Source organism: Rhinatrema bivittatum, chromosome 5 (genome assembly GCF_901001135.1).
Source record: "Rhinatrema bivittatum chromosome 5, aRhiBiv1.1, whole genome shotgun sequence".
NCBI classification, from domain to species: Eukaryota; Metazoa; Chordata; class Amphibia; order Gymnophiona; family Rhinatrematidae; genus Rhinatrema; species Rhinatrema bivittatum.
This window is the reverse complement of record NC_042619.1, coordinates 152,616,237-152,634,668: the sequence shown is the minus strand read 5'-3', so window position 1 is coordinate 152,634,668 and position 18,432 is coordinate 152,616,237. Positions and strand designations below refer to the sequence as shown.

The following is an 18,432-nucleotide window of genomic DNA, read 5'->3' as shown; positions in this document are numbered from 1 at the left end:
CAACTCACCTTTTAACCATACTGGTAATCGTTTTGTCTTCCTTCCACATTTCTTAATGCATGGCATACATCTGGGCTGTGCTTTAGGATGGTATTTTTTAACAATATCCATGCCTCTTGCACACTTTTTACCTTTGTAGCTGCTCTATTCAGTTTTTGTTTCTAACTATTTTCTCATTTTATCAAAGTTTCCCTTTTGAAAGTTTAGCACTAGAACTGTGGGTTTGCTTACTGTCCCCCTTCCAGTCATGAATTCAAATTTGATCATATTATGATCACTATTGCCAAGCAGCCCCACCACTGTTACCTCTCTCACCAAATTATGTGCTTCACTGAGAATTAGATCTAAAATTGCTCCCTCTCTCATTGGTTCCTGAACCAAATGCTCCTTAAAACTGTCATTTATTCCATCCAGGAACGTTATCTCTCTAGCATGTCCCGATGTTACATTTACCCAGTCAATATTGGGGTAATGGAAATCTCCCATTATTTTCGCTAGCATAGACTATTGTAACACACTCTTCCTTGGATTACCACATTCAACACTAAGACCACTCCAAATCTTACAGAACTCTGCAGCCAGAATCCTAACTGGAAAAAGCAGAAGGGACCACATCACTCAAACTCTTACCGAATTACACTGGCTGCCAATCGAACAAAGAGTACAATTTAAAACACTTTGCACAATCCACAAGTTAATTAATGAAGAAAATACTGAATGGTTAAACACTGCATTAAGACTACATGTTCCCCAAAGAAATCTCAGATCAGCAAATAAAGCCTTACTAACCATACCCTCTGTAAAGACAGCTAAACTGACACAAGTAAGGGAGAGAGCACTGTCATTAGCCAGCCCTATATTATGGAACTCAATGCCACCCAAAATAAGACTAATGAGGGATCAAAAACTTTTCAAAAAAAGCTTAAAAACATGGCTTTTCAAAAAGGCCTTTCAAAGTGAGAATGGGAAATAGGTAGTACTAAGAAACAAGAAAAGGACTTATACGCACAAGCAAAAGTCACCTGAGAACATATGTGTGTTTTTATTTTTATTTTATCACACTTAAGTATTAAGTTAAAGAATTACAGTATACCGCATCTACGGTTAGCCCATAAAGGGAATTTTAATACACTTTACATATAGCTTATAATATTGAATCATGTATCTGAACAACTGCGGCACCCTCTGGTTAAAGTTCAATCCATCTCAAATTTATTTATGTGCCTATTTGTAAACCGTTGTGATGGTATATCACTAAACGACGATATAGAAAAATTTTTAAATAAATAAATAAATTACTGCACTATCAATTTGGTTAGCTTCCCTAATTTCTCTTAGCATTTCACTGTTTGTATCACCATCTTGGCCAGGTGGATGGAACTATACTTCCCCAACACACATGGGATTTCTACCCCTAAAGATTCAATTGTACATTTAGTCTTATGCAGGATCTTTATCCTATTGGACTCTATGCCATGCCAGTCAGAAAGCCCCACCCCACCTCCCAGATGCTCCTTTCTGTCATTGTGATATAATTTGTACCCCAGTATAGCACTGTCCCATTGGTTATCCTCCTTCCACCATGTCTCTGAGATGCCAATTAAGTCTATGTCATCATTCACTGCTATACATTTTAATTCTCCCATCTTATGTCTTAGATTGCTGGCAATAGCATACAAACATTTCAAAGTGTGTTTTTTTGGTTTTTTTCATTCTGCTTTTTAATTGATAGGGATAAATTGGAATTTTTTAGCTCAGGTTACTTTTTAATTACAGGCTCTTGGACTACTTTTCTTTTTATTGGAACCTCACTGTTGGGATGCCCTAATTCTAATGCATCGTTAATATCCTTTGACGATACCTCCCTCCAAACCATGTGCTGCTGAGTGACTGCCGGCTTTCCCTTTTGTTCTAGTTTAAAAGCTGCTCTATCTCCTTTTTAAAAATTAGCATCAGCAGTCTGGTTCCACCCTGGTTAAGGTGGAGACCATCCCTTAAGAAAAAGACTCCCCCTTCCCCAAAAGGTTCCCCAGTTCTTTAAAAAATGGAATCCCTCTTCTTTGCTCCATTGTCTCATCCATGCATTGAGACTCCAGAGTTCTCCCAGTCTCTGGTGACCTGAGCATGGAACAGGGAGCATTTCAGAGAATGCTAGACTGTAGGACATAGACTGTAGGACCTGGATTTCAGTTTTCTACCTAAGTGCCTAAATTTGGCTTCCAGAACCTCCCTCCCACATTTTCTTATGTCATTGTGCCAACTGTACCATGACAGCTGGCTCTTCCCTAGCACTGTCTAAAATCCTATCTAGGCTTTTGCAGAGGTCCAACTAGAGCTTCACCTATACTACCCCTAGATCCCCTTTGTTTTAGCTCTAAGGTGCCAGAGATGGCATGACTTAGGCTCAAAATTAAGACCCAAAGGTAGGAAGCAAGATAAAATCAATATAGAAAATATAAAACTTGCTACCTATAATTTCTCTATAAATTAATGGTCCACCTTCATACGATACCAAATGAAAGGTTATCGTGCTGATAAGCTCTGTTAGTTCTTCAGAGCTTTGCAAATCATAGGTGGTCGGGTATTGTGCTGCATGATATACTGTTGCAGTCCAGTCATGCCTTCATCAGGGGATTTATATTAAATCATTCATCAACCCCCTGATGAAGGCATGACTGCCGAAACATGGTCCACGTTGGGTGGAATTTTGAATGCCTGGGTAGATTTCTTTGAACATTTCTGAAGCTAAGTATTTTTTGTAATTTTGTGTGGTTTAATGATATTGGGTAAGAGTCAAAAAAAGAGATTTATAACATAAAACAAAGTTTTTTCCTTAGGGACATATTATTTAATAAATTAATAAAAAGTATTTGCACAGAGGTAAACAATAAATGATTACAACTATAGTGCCGATTGGACTGATACTGCCTGGGGCCCATTGAGGGTGAAAGGCAGTGGATTATATTTAAGGCACATTTACCTGATACCATGTTTTCTCTTTTAATTTTTTGGTTAATTTTTTGTTAATCTTTTTGCTGATTTTGTAGTAACAAGGTTTTGGGAGATTTATTGTGCCCTCTCTGATTTTTCCATTATAAATGAATGAATGAATGAAATGAAATGATACTTCTAACTTGATTCCAATTGGGGTCTCTTCAGCCATGGTTCCTATTAGCGATGTTCATTCGTTTTCAACGAATGTGCAGTCTGCAATGCATAAGTCCCTATTCATTGTATTTGTGGGTTCACGAAACACATCGCGATCCCCCATGAATAAAACATATCATATTAGTTTCATTCTTTTGGTTCGCAGTGATTTCTTGGTGGCCATTTGAACTAGGAGAATCCATGTGGGAGTATCCATAGCAAAAACCAGCCCTTTCCTGTGAGTCATACGTGACCTCACAGCCCTTTCATTGAGTGAGTCAGACAGGTTGGCAAGGAGACAAGAATGCAACCTATCAGATCTAAGCATTTTTCTAATGCAGCCAATTGCCGCTCTCACTCAGTACTCTGTGACGCTATTCCTGATGACGCTATACTGTTTATAGGTTAAGCATGCGACGTGCCATGCTCTTTCTTTGTGGGGGTAGTCCGGGGTGGAAGCTGTACTCAGAGCTAGTCTGACTGTCTCAAATCTGTATTCAATTGCTAGCTACTTTGAAAGAAATTTCTATTGAAAAAGATATTTGTTCGATGTTGCTGCATTGCCAGATAGCCATGCTTGTTTTGACCACACTTTTTTTTATTGATCTCAGACGGTCTCTCTGTCTGTCCCACTGAGACAAGCTGCTAACAGTGGAATTTTGCTGCTTATTTTTATATTTTACTCCTTGTGGTAGGTTGCAAGCAGGATTTGGGTGTTGTGGATGGGAGATATATCCAATTGCTAGCTAGTTTAATAGAATTTTCCATTGAAAAAGATATTTCTTCATTTTTCCTGCTGTGCAGTTTTTTTTAATTGAACTCAGACTGTCTCTCTGTGCTCTTTTAAGCCAAGAAGGCAGTACACTCGGTGCCAGTGGGCAGTTTTACAGACTCGCATATTGGGACAGCATGCTCTTTTAAGCCAAGAAGGCAGTGCACTAGGCATCAGTGGGCAGTTTTGCAGACTCACATATATTGGGGCAGGGGTGCTCTCTGAAGTCAAATCCCCAGTAGGCCTCTTTTGTAGTTACAAGTTTGGTGTGTGCACATACAGCAGTCCCAGTTGTAGTGTACATGCAGGCACTACCTTGTGGGCCTGTGGGCAGTTTTGCAGACTCACATATTGGGACAGCAGTGCTCTTTTAAGCCAAGAAGACAGTTCACTGGGCATCAGTGGGCAGTTGTGCAGTCTCACATATATTGGGACAGCGGTGCTCTCTGAAGCCAAATCCCCAGTAGGCCTCTTTTGTAGTTACAAGTACGATGTGTGCACATACAGTGGTCCCAGTAGTAGTGTACATCCAGGCATTGCCTTGTGGGCCTCTGGGCAGTTTTGCAGACACACATCTATTGGGAAAATGGTGCTCTCTGAAGCCAAATCCCCAGTAGGCCTCTCTTGGAAATAATTCTTGGAAATAAATCCCTAGTAGGCAGTGACATTAAATCCATGATGTCAGGGAAAGCTAGACGTGGTTGAGTGATTGGGAATGGCAGAGGAGACACTTCAAAAGGCAATGCCAGTCCGCCATTTAAGTTAAAAATGGACCAGTTCCAATCTAAAATCTCTGGAGGGGCAGGCAGTTCCATCCAGAAAAAAATGAAATTTAAAGATGATGTATCACCACCACCTGTTTCTGACCCTGTAGTTTTGGAGGTAAGGGAAGGGGAGGCTGAGTCATGCAAGACAAAAGGGTGAGACCCAAAAGCAGCAGTGTGACAGCAGACTCTAGTTAGCACTGAAAATGTAGTGCAGACAATGTTTCTCATTCCGATGAAGAATCATCTTGTGTGGGATTCTCATCATCAGAAATGGAAGAAGTAATAGCTGAAGAAGGTTTAGGAGGATTAGTTAGTTCTGTCTTAGCCTCCACTTCAGTGCTGCAAGGGAGAGATGAAACTGATGATGATGAGGAGGAAGAGCAGTTAGCACAGGCAAAGAGTGTAACTGATGCCCCTGACATTGCTTCTCAGAGTGCACCCACTACTTCAGCTCCAGTGCCAGCATCCACTCTGAAGGCTATAGAGAAGGGATCAGAAAAGAAATCTGTGATCTGGAGCCACTTTAAAGTGATGGAGGACCCGCATATTGCTCAGTGTAATTACTGTGCCAGGACTATTAGCAGAGGCAAGCAAATGGGACATCTAACTAATTTTGGCATGATGCATCATATGCAGAAGCAACACCTAACAGTACTTCCATCTGGGGATGGTGGCAGTACCAGTCAGGGGACCCCTTTTTCCAGGCATCGAAAAGTGGTTGAAAAGGAGCAGAGTCACCCACGCCCTCAGCCCCTTCTAGCAGTCAGGTGGCATGCCATCAGCCCCCTGCCATGTGTCAGAAGCAACAACCCACCATGGAGGAAATGGGGTGGTGTTCGGTAACGTTATCCCGGGGAAGGAGGTTGGCAGCCTCAAAAGCTGTAATCAGGAGCATTGCGGAAATGATTGCCCTTGATGACCAGCCCTTGCACATGGTGAAGAATGTGGGTTTCAAGTATTTGCTGAAGGTCATAGTTCCAAATTACAAAGTCCCCTCCAGAACCACATTTAGCACAAAGGTCATCCCCAGCCTGTACAACCAGTGTTGTAGTCGCATCCAAGTGCTGCTAGTTAAGGCACAGGGGGGTGTGCATTTCACCTGCGATATCTGGACCACACTGAATGCTGCATACTCTTACCTCTCCCTGACAGCACACTGGTGGGACCTGGCTGAGGCAGGGGCAGGCAGCAGCTCTATTAGTGAACAAGTATCAGGGTGGAGGTGGGGTTTACTGCACACCCATCTGAAGGACGATGCCCATACCTCAGCCAATATTCTAGCATGTATCAGACAGATGCTGGCGGGCTGGCAGCTACACCAGAGAGACAGGAATCTTCAGGCAGGGTTCTTTGTCACAGACAATGGTGCAAACATGGTAAAGACAATATGCAACGGGGGCTTTCAGAACATCCAATGTTTTGCACACACTTTGCATCTGGTAGTAAAGCCAGCTCTGGGGTTGGAGTCCAAGCACCAAGAGAATGAATACCTGCAGGATTTAATACACAATTGCAGGAACATAGCAGCACACTTCCACAGAAGTGTTAAGGCTGGGGAGGTTCTCTGAAAAAACAGACTGATTTAGAGATGAATCATAAGTGTCTCATTCAAGACATTGCCACCCAGTGGAATTCCACCTATATGATGCCGCAGAGGTTATTGGAGCAGTAGACACCCCTTCATGAACTTTCTGCGGCAATGGACATAGGTGTGAATAGTCCCCTAGGACATCATGATTGGTTATTCATAAGTCAGCTGGTAAAAATCCTGCAAGCCTTCAAGGATGCCATGGAGGAACTGAGTTGCAGAATTGCTGCATTGTCTGGACTTTTTGCAGAAGCAGGTACAAGAGAGATTAAGACCTTTAACAAAAGACCACACATACATGTTCACCTCAGTCTGTGATCCCCATGTGAAAGGGAAACTCACCCTACAGTATGATTGTCTCCTATTGGTAAAGGACCTGCTGTTAGTAAAAGTACGTGAACAGGAGCACCACAGGCAGAGACAGATTAGGCATGAAGCAGAGGAGGAAACAGCGGGCACTTCAGAGAGTGGTGCTAGCCCAAGCAGGAGCAGCACTCTGTCAGTGACAACTAAGAACATAAGAACATGCCATACTGGGTCAGACCAAGGGTCCATTAAGCCCAGCATCCTGTTTCCAACAGTGGCCAATCCAGGCCATAAGAACCTGGCAAATACTCAAAAACTAAGTCTATTCCATGTTACCGTTGCTAGTAATAGTGGTGGTTATTATCTAAGTCAACTTAATTAATAGCAGGTAATGGACTTCTCCTCCAAGAACTTATCCAATCCTTTTTTAAACACAGCTATACTAACTGATGCAACCTAATTCATATTAAGTATACCTCCCTGATCAACCTTGTACATATTGCCTCTACTTCCCCTCTTGTCAACACTTTCCTTTTTTGCCTCTCCTCCTCTTCGCTCCCCTTCTCTTACTCTCTGCTTATACCGTCTTAGCTACCCAACGCTGGTCGAACATTTTGTAAATATCCGTTTCTGCTTTTCCAGTTACCCAGTCGAATTTCATGTAAATATCCTCCTTGCCCTCCCAGCTTTCCAATCTGTATTTCGACAATTTGTCTCTGATCCTTGTAAAAAGTTATTACTCTGTTCAATTAGTAGTTTGTTGTTCCTTAGTTCACAGTTACCGTTCCATGTAAAGGCAATGCCTAAAAGTTTTTAAGTTATCTGTAAACCGATACGATGTGCAAACGGTTGTCGGTATATAAAAGATTATAAATAAATAATAAATAAATAACTGCACTATCCACATCTTCTGGCAACAAATTCCAGAGTTTATTTGTGCATTGAGTGAAAAATAAATGTCTACAATTAGTTTTAATTGTGCCACATGCTAACTTCATGGAGTGCCTCCTAGTCTTTCTATTATCCGAAAGAGTAAAAAACCGATTCACATCTACCCATTCTAGACCTCTCATGATTTTAAACACCTCTATCATATCCCCCCTCAGCCATCTCTTCTCCAAGCTGAAAAGTCCTAATCTCTTTAGTCTTTCCTCATAGGGGAGCTGTTCCATTCCCTTTATCATTTTGGTCACCCTTCTCTGTACCTTCTCCATCGCAATTATATCTTTTTTGAGATGCTGCAACCAGAATTGTACACAGTATTCAAGGTGCGGTCTCACCATGGAGCAATACAGAGGCATTATGACATTTTCCGTTTTATTCACCATTCCCTTTCTAATAATTCCCAACATTCTGTTTGCTTTTTTGACTGCCGAGGCACACTGAACTGATGATTTCAATGCGTTATCCACTATGACGCCTAGATCTCTTTCTTGGATAGTAGCACCTACTATGGAACCTAAAATTGTGAAACTATAGCATGGGTTATTTTTCCCTATATGCATCACCTTGCACTTGTCCACATTAAATTTCATCTGCCATTTTGATGCTGAAGTTTCCAGGCTCACAAGGTCTTCCTGCAATTTATCACAATCTGCTTGTGATTTAACTACTCTGAACAATTTTGTATCATCTGCAAATTTGATTACCTCACTTGTCGTATTTCTTTCCAGATCATTTATAAATATATTGAAAAGTAAGGGTCCTAATACAGATCCCTGAGGCACTTCACTGCCCACACAATTCTACTGAGAAAATTGTCCATTTAATCCTACTCTCTGTTTCCTGTCTTTTAGCCTGTTTGTAATCCATGTATTGACATCACCACCTATCCCATGACTTTTTATTTTTCCTAGAAGCCTCTTATGAGGAACTTTGTTAAATAATTTCTGAAAATCCAAGTACACTACATCTAGTGCATCTAGTAGAAATTCCAAGTACACTACATCTAGTACTTCCTCCTCCACTTCAATACACCAAAGCCATTTTGCCAATAAAAAAATCATCTGTTCTGGAATGGGCTAGAGGGAAAGCAGCTGGCCTGCATGACTCTCAGCACTCCCAAGCAAAGGAGACATCAGCACAAATGACAGTGACACAGTATTTCTCAGAGCCCACAGAAGACATGCAGACAGATTCTCTGGCATATTGGGCACACAAGTCCACTGTCTGGCCACACCTAGCCAAGGTAGCTCAGTGATATCTGTCATGTCCACCAACCAGTGTGCCCAGTGAACGTGTATTTTCAATGACAGGAGATATCAAGAGATCTCACCGCTCAAGGATGGCACCAGAGTTGATGGAAATGCTAGTGTTTTTTAAAATAAACATGCATTTGCTTGGGTTTCCAAATTTCCCCATGAATAGAAAGATGAATAAAAGCAATTGAAAGCCTTGCTGCAGCTCCAACTGCCTCCTATGCAACAGATAATATCAGCGCATGTACCTGACCTGAAATGCTGTGCCAGTCTGTCCACTGTCCAGGCCATACATCCCTATAAGGGCCTGACCTCAAACGCTGTGCCTGTCTGTCCAGTCCTTACGTCACTACAAGGGCCTGACCTAAAATGCTATGCCTGTCTGAGTTTAGTTCTAGTTTTTCTAATTTCAGTTTCATGTATTTGAGCATCACTTCTTTCCAGAGTATTATTTTTCCTGTTTTGTAACATTTGGAATGTAAGAAAATAAAAAGTTGACTTAAGATGTTTGGAGCTTGCATATATCATATGCTAAATAGTTTTCATGACCTTCATAATATGGGCCATTTTCCCTAAATCTTTCTTAGGTGCAAACATGAATGTTTCTAGTACTATAGAAAATAGGTGGTAGTTGCACTCTAGTTCATCCTCTGTGTTCCCATAGTTTACAGAGGCACTGTGTAAATTACAAAGTCAACATAGGTTGTATTGTAGATTTGGACTTGAGTAGTGGTTTTCTTATTTCTGAGAGCTCTTCAAGTTCCTTTGTCATCAGCTGAAGTGCATAAGTACAGTTAATAGCTTCTGGGTATTTACAAGGGCTTGACCTCAATTGCTGTGCCTGTCCATCTAGGCCTTACATCCCTACAAGGACCTGACCTCTAACGCTGTGCCATTCTGTCCAAGCCATATGTCCCTACAAGGGCTTGACCTCTAATGCTGTGCCTGTCCATTAGGGCAGTAAGTCCTTACAAGGGCTTGATCTCTAATGCTGTGACTGTTCATCAAGGCTGTACATACCTACAAGTGCTTGACTTCTAATGCTGTCCCAGTCCATCCAGGCTTTACGTTCCTACAAGAGCCTGACCTGTAATGCTGTGCCTATCTGTCCAGGCCTTATGTCCCTACAAGGGCTTGACCTCTAATGCTGTGCCTGTCCATCTAGGCAGTAAGTCCTTACAAGGGCTTGATCTCTAATGCTGTGACTGTATGTCTAGGCCTTACATCCCTACAAGGGCTTGACCTCTAATGCTGTGCCTCTTCATCAAGTATGTACGACCATAAAAGGTCTTGACATCTAATGCTGTGCCTGTCCATCCAGGCCGTATGTCCCTACAAGGGCTTGACCTCTAATGCTGTGACTGTCCGTCCAGGCATAATGTCCCTACAAGGGCTTGACCTCTAATGCTGTGCCTGTCCATCCAGGCTTTATGTCTCTACAAGGGCCTGACATCTAATGCTGTTTCTGTCCGTCCTGGCCATATGTCCCTACTAGCGCTTGACCTCTAATGCTGTGCCTGTCCGTCCAGGATTTACGTCCCTACAAGGGCTTGACCTCTAACGCTGTGCCTGTCCATCCAGGCATTATGTCCCTACAAGGGCCTGACCTCTAATGATGTGCCTGTATATCCGGGCCATATATCCCAAGAAGGGCTTGACCTCTAAGGCTGTGCCTGTCCATCCAGGCCTTATGTCCCTACAAGGGCTAGACCTCTAATGCTTTGCCTGTCTGTCCAGGTCTTACATCCCTACAAGGGCTTGACCTCTAATGCTGTGTCTGTCCACTGTCCAGGCCTTACGTCCCTACAAGGGCCTGACCTCAAATGCTGTGACTGTCTGGTCAGCTTGGAGCTTGGATATTTCATATGCTCAATAGTTTTCATGACCTTCATAATATGGGCCATTTTCCATAATCTTTCTTAGGTTCCAACATTAATGTTTCTAATACTATAGAAAACTGGCCTAGATTGATATTGTAGATTTGGACTTGAGTAGCAATTTTCTTATTTCTGAGAGCTCTTCAAGTTCCTTTGTCATCAGCTGAAGTGCATTAGTACAGTTAATAGCTTCTGGGTATTCACTAGACACCAATGTAACCACCACACTCTAGGATCCAACCCATTTCAGGGAGCTCTTTCCTGCGCAAAGGAAAGGGAACTCTACCCAGGTGTTGCCAGCCTATTTCTTAGTACCCTCTGACCCATGTTGAACCAGAACTGCTATTCACATGGAAACCTCCTCTACGTCGGCCCTGAGCAAAGGAAAGGGAACACTCCCCGGGTGTAGCCGGCCTATCTCTTAGCATCCTCTGACCCATGTTGAACCGCTGTTGACATGGAAACCTTCTCCTCGTCGACTCCTCATGCTTGAAGGCTCTTTCTTCACTCTAGGGGCCAACCCATTTTAGGGAGCCCTTTCCTGTGCAAAGGAAAGGGAACTCTCCCTGGGTGTAGCCAGCCTATCTCTTAGTACCCATTGACCCATGTTGAACCAGAACCGCTGTTCACATGGAAAACTCCTCTACGTCGGCCCTGAGCAAAGGAAAGGGAACACTTCCCGGGTGTAGCCGGCCTATCTCTTAGCAACTGTTTACCAATGTTGAACCGCTGTTCACATGGAAACTTCCTCCACGTTGACTTGCCACGCTTGAATGCTCGTGCTCCACTCTAGGGGCCAACCCATTTCAGGGAGCCCTTTTCTGTGCAAAGGAAAGGGAACTCTCCCCGGGTATAGCCAGCCTATCTCTTAGCACCCTCTGACCCATGTTGAACCGCTGTTCACATGGAAACCTCCTCTGCCTCAGCCTTGAATATTCTCATTTGTATAATCCACCAGATTTTAAAAGACTAGCGTGAGCTCACTAGATGCCAACGGAAACACCCCACTCTAGAGGCGAACCCATTTTAGGGAGCCATTTCCTGCGCAAAGGAAAGGGAACTCTCCCTGTAGCTAGCCTGTCTTGCCCCTATCAAAACCACAGGGATCAGACTACCTCCGCTCTGCCAGCTTCTCTTGCCCCTATCAACTTTCTGCCACTTTGCCTTGCTGCCATACACCAGACGACTCACTTTACTCCTTGTGGTGTTCTTTGCCACTGTCATGGTTCCTCAGTTTGTTGGTGCTACTCTTTCTGCTGCTTTGTCCCTTTATTGGCACCTTGTGGTTTTTTCTGACACTCTTTCTGCTTGCTATGTTCCCCCTCATTATGCTGTAGGATGTTGATGCCACTTGTCTTGCCGCTTTTCCTGTCGTTCTGCCTTCGAGGGTTCATGCAACTGTTATTGGTGCTCTCTTTTTAAGCTGTGGTGTGTTTTTGACACTCTCGCTGCTGCTTTGCAGCTATGTTAAAGCACTCATCACTCCTGGTACCCCTTTGACCCTTTACATTGCCTTAGGCTATTCATGCCACTATGGTGCCACTTTGCCACAGTCTAAATACTAGGGATGTGAATCGTTTTTCAACGATTAAAATTATCGTCCGATAATGTTTATATCGTCTTAAATCGTTATAGAACACGATACAATAGAAATTCTAATGATTTATCGTTAAAAATCGTTAAATCGTGTTAGTGCGCACTAACTCGAGTTAGTGCGCACTAACTCCCCGTTAGTGCGCACTAACTCGATTTAGTGCGCACTAACTGAAAATGATACAAATAAACACTTTCCAGGTCACTGAAGGTCAGTTAGGAATGAATATGTGTTCCTATTGGCTGGCTGCCCTCTTATCTATTGATGTTACCAAGGTTACCACTGAGGTGATGGTTGGGGGGATGGGAAATGGAACTGGAAACTAACGAACACCAACAGAAAATGAAACAAAGTGTTCACACTTCCCAGGTCAGTAAAGGTCACTTAGGAATGAATATGTATGTATGTATTCCTATTGGCTGGCTGTGCTCTTATCTATTGATGTTACCAATATGGTTGGGGGGATGTGAAATGGAAACAGTTGGAAGCTTGACAAAAAAAGTAATGTAATGATCAGCACTCACGTGACTAGAACTTGTTTGTTTATTATTTTTGTTAGCAGGCACTTGAAATGCTAGTGCATGTTGAATTTGCCAATCACTGTGCATTTTAGAAAGGTGGTCCTGGCTGGAACTGTACACAGTTCAAATATATGTAATTGATTGTTGGTAAGTGTATTTTTTAAGTAGCCACACTGGCACCAGTATGTTTACTTTTCCTCCTACTTAACTCACTAGCTCAGCTTTGTAAGAAGGGCTTCTCTGCTTGTGTGTTGTTTTTGTTTGGTGTGAGGAGAGCAGAAACATCAGATCTTTATTCAATCTACTACAGTCATCTCTTACAGTGCCCTATCCCTATTAATACCAGGAGTGTTGTGATCTTCCTGCACACAGTGCCCTAACCCTGATACCAGTCTGAGACAGCTCCCTCCCTGCATTACTAGTGAGAGGCTGGCTTCACAGACAGGGGGGAGCTGCCTGACCCTCACTCCTGACTTCCCCCATGTCCCAGCTAGTGAATGGTGTGTGGGTGAGGGGGGGGGGGGAGGATGGTGAAGTCTGAGACAGCTCCCTCCCTGCATTACTAGTGAGAGGCTGGCTTCACAGACAGGGGGGAGCTGCCTGACCCTCACTCCTGACTTCCCCCCATGTCCCAGCTAGTGAATGGTGTGTGGGTGAGGGGGGGGGGGAGGATGGTGAAGTCTGAGACAGCTCCCTCCCTGCATTACTAGTGAGAGGCTGGCTTCACAGACAGGGGGGAGCTGCCTGACCCTCACTCCTGACTTCCCCCATGTCCCAGCTAGTGAATGGTGTGTGGGTGAGGGGGGGGGGAGGATGGTGAAGTCTGAGACAGCTCCCTCCCTGCATTACTAGTGAGAGGCTGGCTTCACAGACAGGGGGGAGCTGCCTGACCCTCACTCCTGACTTCCCCCATGTCCCAGCTAGTGAATGGTGTGTGGGTGAGGGGGGGGGGGTGGATGGTAAAGTCTGAGACAGCTCCCTCCCTGCATTACTAGTGAGAGGCTGGCTTCACAGACAGGGGGGAGCTGCCTGACCCTCACTCCTGACTTCCCCCATGTCCCAGCTAGTGAATGGTGTGTGGGTGAGGGGGGGGGAGGATGGTGGTCTGAGACAGCTCCCTCCCTGCATTACTAGTGAGAGGCTGGCTTCACAGACAGGGGGGAGCTGCCTGACCCTCACTCCTGACTTCCCCCATGTCCCAGCTAGTGAATGGTGTGTGGGTAAGGGGGGGGGGGGTGGATGGTGAAGTCTGAGACAGCTCCCTCCCTGCATTACTAGTGAGAGGCTGGCTTCACAGACAGGGGGGAGCTGCCTGACCCTCACCCCTCCGGGGTATTGTGATCTTCCTGCACACAGTGCCCTATCCCTGATACCAGGGGTGTTGTGATCTTCCTGCATGCAGTGCCCTATCCCTATTAATACCAGGAGTGTTGTGATCTTCCTGCATGCAGTGCCCTATCCCTATTAATACCAGGAGTGTTGTGATCTTCCTGCATGCAGTGCCCTATCCCTGATATCGGGATGTGTGCAAGAAGATCACAACACCCCCGGTATCAGGAATAGGGCCCTGTGTGCAGGAAGATCACAACACCCCCAGTATCAGGAATAGGGCACTGTGTGCAGGAAGATCACAACACCCCTGGTATTAGGGATAGGGCACTGTGTGCAGGAAGATCACAACACTCCTGGTATTAATAGGGATAGGGCACTGTGTGCAGGAAGATCACAATACCCCTGGTATCAGGGTTAGGGCACAAGTTCTAGTCACATTGACTGATCACATTACTTGTTTTGTCAAGCTACCAACTGTTTCCATTTCCCATCCCCCATATACTGTCAGTAGGAAACTTGGTAACATGAATAAATAAGAGGGCAGCCAATAGGAATACATATTCATTCCTAAACTGACCTTAACTGACCTGAAAAGTGTCAAATTGTATCATTTTCAGTTAGTGCGCACTAACTCGAGTTAGTGCGCACTAATCGGAAAAAACGATTTTTAACGATTTTTTAACTAAAAAATCGTGCCTAAGACGATTTTCTTGCCCTGCCACACGATTTCTATCGTTAAGACGATATGGAAAACGATTCACATCCCTACTAAATACAATGGAGCTCTTTTCTCATTCTGATGATAGCTCACCAGAAGTTTCATCAGAATTGATAAGAATACCCCAATTCTGCAGCCAAAAATAGGCTGCAAATACTTCCCCCATTGACTTTAATGGGAAAACGGGCAACGAATGAAACTAATCAATGAATTGTTTTTCCCCCCTATGAAAGTAATGCAACAAATTTGGGTCCTGGCAAAACGAAAACCAAATCGAAACAAATGTTTCCCTTTTGCACATCCCTAGCTCCTGTTACAGAAAGGGCTTTCTGGGAATGCACATTCCCCTCTTTCTACCTTTCATCTCACAATAGGTCTTGTGTGCATTATAAGCATTAACTTGATGGAGAATTCCTCCCATTTAGTGTCTGAGGTCTCCTTCAGCTACTGCTCTTCCCATGGACCCAATATGCGACAATTCTGATGCAGCTGATGAGTGCATGACTATGCTGCAGCCACATTCCCAGAAAGCAATAAAATATAGGAACATTGCCATATCACTTTCAGAAAAAAATTAAAAACTTGGCTGTTCGCCCAAGCATACCCTTGAAGAAGCCTCAGGGTCACCCACACAGTCACATACCCCACGGTTGCGTTCCTTTCCGCAACTCAAAGGAACTGTTTTTTGCCTAATTGCACTCTGATAAAACTTGCTTAATTGTATACACAATGTAAATTTGTATATAATTCCTACCTTGTAAGCACTTTTTCCTGCTTATATGCCCTTCTCTCCAGTTAGAAATTGTTTAACCTATCCTTTTTCTAACAGCCTAGTTCCACTTTCTCTGTTATAATGTAACTTTTTGCTTTCATTGTTAACTGGTTCCCCCTGGTTTATTGTAAACCAGTACGATAAGACCTGGTCTTGAGCATCGGTATATTAAAAGAATTTAAATAAATAAATAAATAAATAAATAAATAAATAAATATAGGAACATGGCTACCATACTCATGTATGCTCAGATGCCATGTGCTGCACCACCACTTTCTTAATGTCACCACGTTTTGGATCCCTTCCATGGAGCTCGCTTCTATCGCAGACCCTGTTAAGGAACCAGCTATGCTAGGCTCACTGAGCACATTGCACTTGCCTAATTTCCTCCCCCTCTTCATACCTGTTTCTTGGTGGGAACAAAGGAAGAAGCTGTGGCCGAAGCCAAAGCAGGAGCAGATATAGGACTGGGTGTGTTCAGTGCAGGCATGGAGGCCCAGCTTTTCTCACCATGATTCTGCAGTATCTGGTTTTCTTTTTTTTTTTTTATTGGAAGGCTTTCCTTTTATTTGTCTTCTTAAGACAGGGAATCTTGGGCTCTGAAGAGACCCAGAAGTCCCAGAGTAGGAAGATGAGCCTCAAAGACTCTCATCCATAGTTCCAAGACTCGGTCCAGGCTATCAGGGAAAATCAACCTGCTATAAATTGTTATCCCAGGAACCCACTTGTCTTTCTTGCTAGTCCAGACCAGACCAGACTCTTACCATCTGCTAAAAACAGAAGACTAATGACAACTTTCTCTGTAGTACCAGACTATAGGAAAGAGGGACATCAGTGCAGTTTACATTCTCAGCCTCTGTCTGCTGGTAGGAGGAACAAATTCCATAAGTTTGGACTGGTCTCATAGAATGATAGGGAACTAAACTTCTATTTAATGATATGTTATAATCTGATTAATGCTGCAATTTTTTAAAATATATTTTAGGTCATGTGACCACATAAAACCTATTTTAACATGACTACACTGGCTACCAATAGAGAGGAGGATCAAATTCAAAACAGTTTTGTATTCAAATGCATGAACAAACAGACCCCACAATATCTCTCTCAATTCTTCTCCCTTATTTCCACAAGAGAAAACTCAGATCTTCCTAATTGGCTCTTCCTTTCACCCCCACCTCTGGCCTCTGTTAGACTGTCCTGCAGCAGACTTCAGGCTTTCAGCTGTTATGTACCAAAGATCTGGAACATACTTCCATTATGCCTTCATTTGGAACCCAACTACCAAACCTTCAAGAAGAGGTTAAAGTATGGCTTTAGACAAACATTCCCAACACAGACTTCCTATCTAGCAGCCTAGTTATCTCAGAAGTATTCTTATTTCTACAGCACCAACAAAAGAATCAAACTATGATGCTGATTTTTTTTTTTTTTCCAAAATATTTTATTGGTTAACATTTCCAAATACAACAACATGTATGCCCTTGTTCAGGCTCCAAAGAGAAAACAAAAAACACATCAATAAAGGAACACAAGGCCCACAAACAATCGCATATAGGCACATGCTAACACTTTTTAAGCTATTTCCTCCCAAATGACCACCCCACCCACCCCCTGTATTGCTGGTTTAACTTTACCAATCATAAAAAGAAACAGATGAGAGAAACCTATCCATGACTGCACATCACCATGCTCAGAGAGGAACCATTTCCGTGAGAATATAAAGGTCATACCGATATTGCATCCCAGAATTAAGGGCACTCAGGTAAAGCATTTTATTTGGAAGCTGAGACAGTACTGGATCTCGGCTTTTCAAGTGGAAATAGTCGTCTAACAGCTGGAGGAAGGGTCGGATAAAAATGTTGCCAAAGATCCCAGAAAAACCCCTTTTTCTTGTAAGACATATTAGCATATAGGGACCCATATTCCATCTGAAATAGATGTGACATCTGTGTAACCCATAAAGCTCTAGTCGGAGGAGTACTGTCTATCCATTTCAATAGGATACATTTTTTTGCAATCAAGCATACCTTAGAAAAAAATAGAATATTGTCATGATTCAGCGAGGATTCTCCCGTGTCAATATTCAATAAACAAAAAGCTTGAGACCACTCAATTGACACTGAGACCATCTCCGAAACAAGTGAACGAATCTGATCCCAAAATGTTTGAATTTGAGGGCACTCCCATAGCGCATGTATGAGAGTAGCAGGGCCTTGGGAACATTTTAAGCAAAATTCAGACTTGGTAATTCCCATACGGTAAGCAGCCTGTGAAGTATAAATGATTCTATGAAATATTCTACCTTGCATTTCCCTAAGAGACACATTATTCGTAATTTTAAAAATGGATAAATAACCCTCCTGGAGCATGAGATCGTCTAACTCATCAGAAATATCAGTGCGCCATTTCAGTATGAGGCGGTCAAATATGGGATATAAGGTCACATTCTGGCAGAACTTATATAATAGAGACAATGAGCCCTGCCGTTCTTTATACAATTTTAAAAGGAAAATATATTGTGGGTTATCTAATGGTCCCTGGACCTCCCTCAACAGTGAAGAAACATAGGCTCGTAACTGAGCATGTTCCAAAAAGTGGGAGCCAACCAAGCCTAGCTGCGTCTGTAATTCCAGGACTGACTTGAGAGTCCCTGAAGTAGCGTCCAAGAGATTCCCCAGCATACTACTCACTGGAGCTTGAATATTCTCTGTAAACAATTTCGCAAACGGCGGAGTCAAAGGATTATTATGCAGAGGGTATTGAGAAGAAACCTGAACAGGCAGTTTTAACACTTTCCGAAGGACCACCCACGCCCGCCGTTCAACATAGACTAATGT

General features: G+C 43.2%; 1 long non-coding RNA gene across 1 annotated transcript in view; it reads right to left on the bottom strand.

The window, feature by feature from the left end:
• The window catches only part of LOC115091526, a 39,894-nt gene extending 23,133 nt beyond the window's left edge, over positions 1-16,761 (bottom strand). The window contains exon 1 of the long non-coding RNA XR_003856749.1: positions 16,685-16,761. This is a non-coding gene — a long non-coding RNA (uncharacterized LOC115091526). The remainder of the gene's footprint in view (positions 1-16,684) is intronic.
• Positions 16,762-18,432: the final 1,671 nt, after the last annotated feature.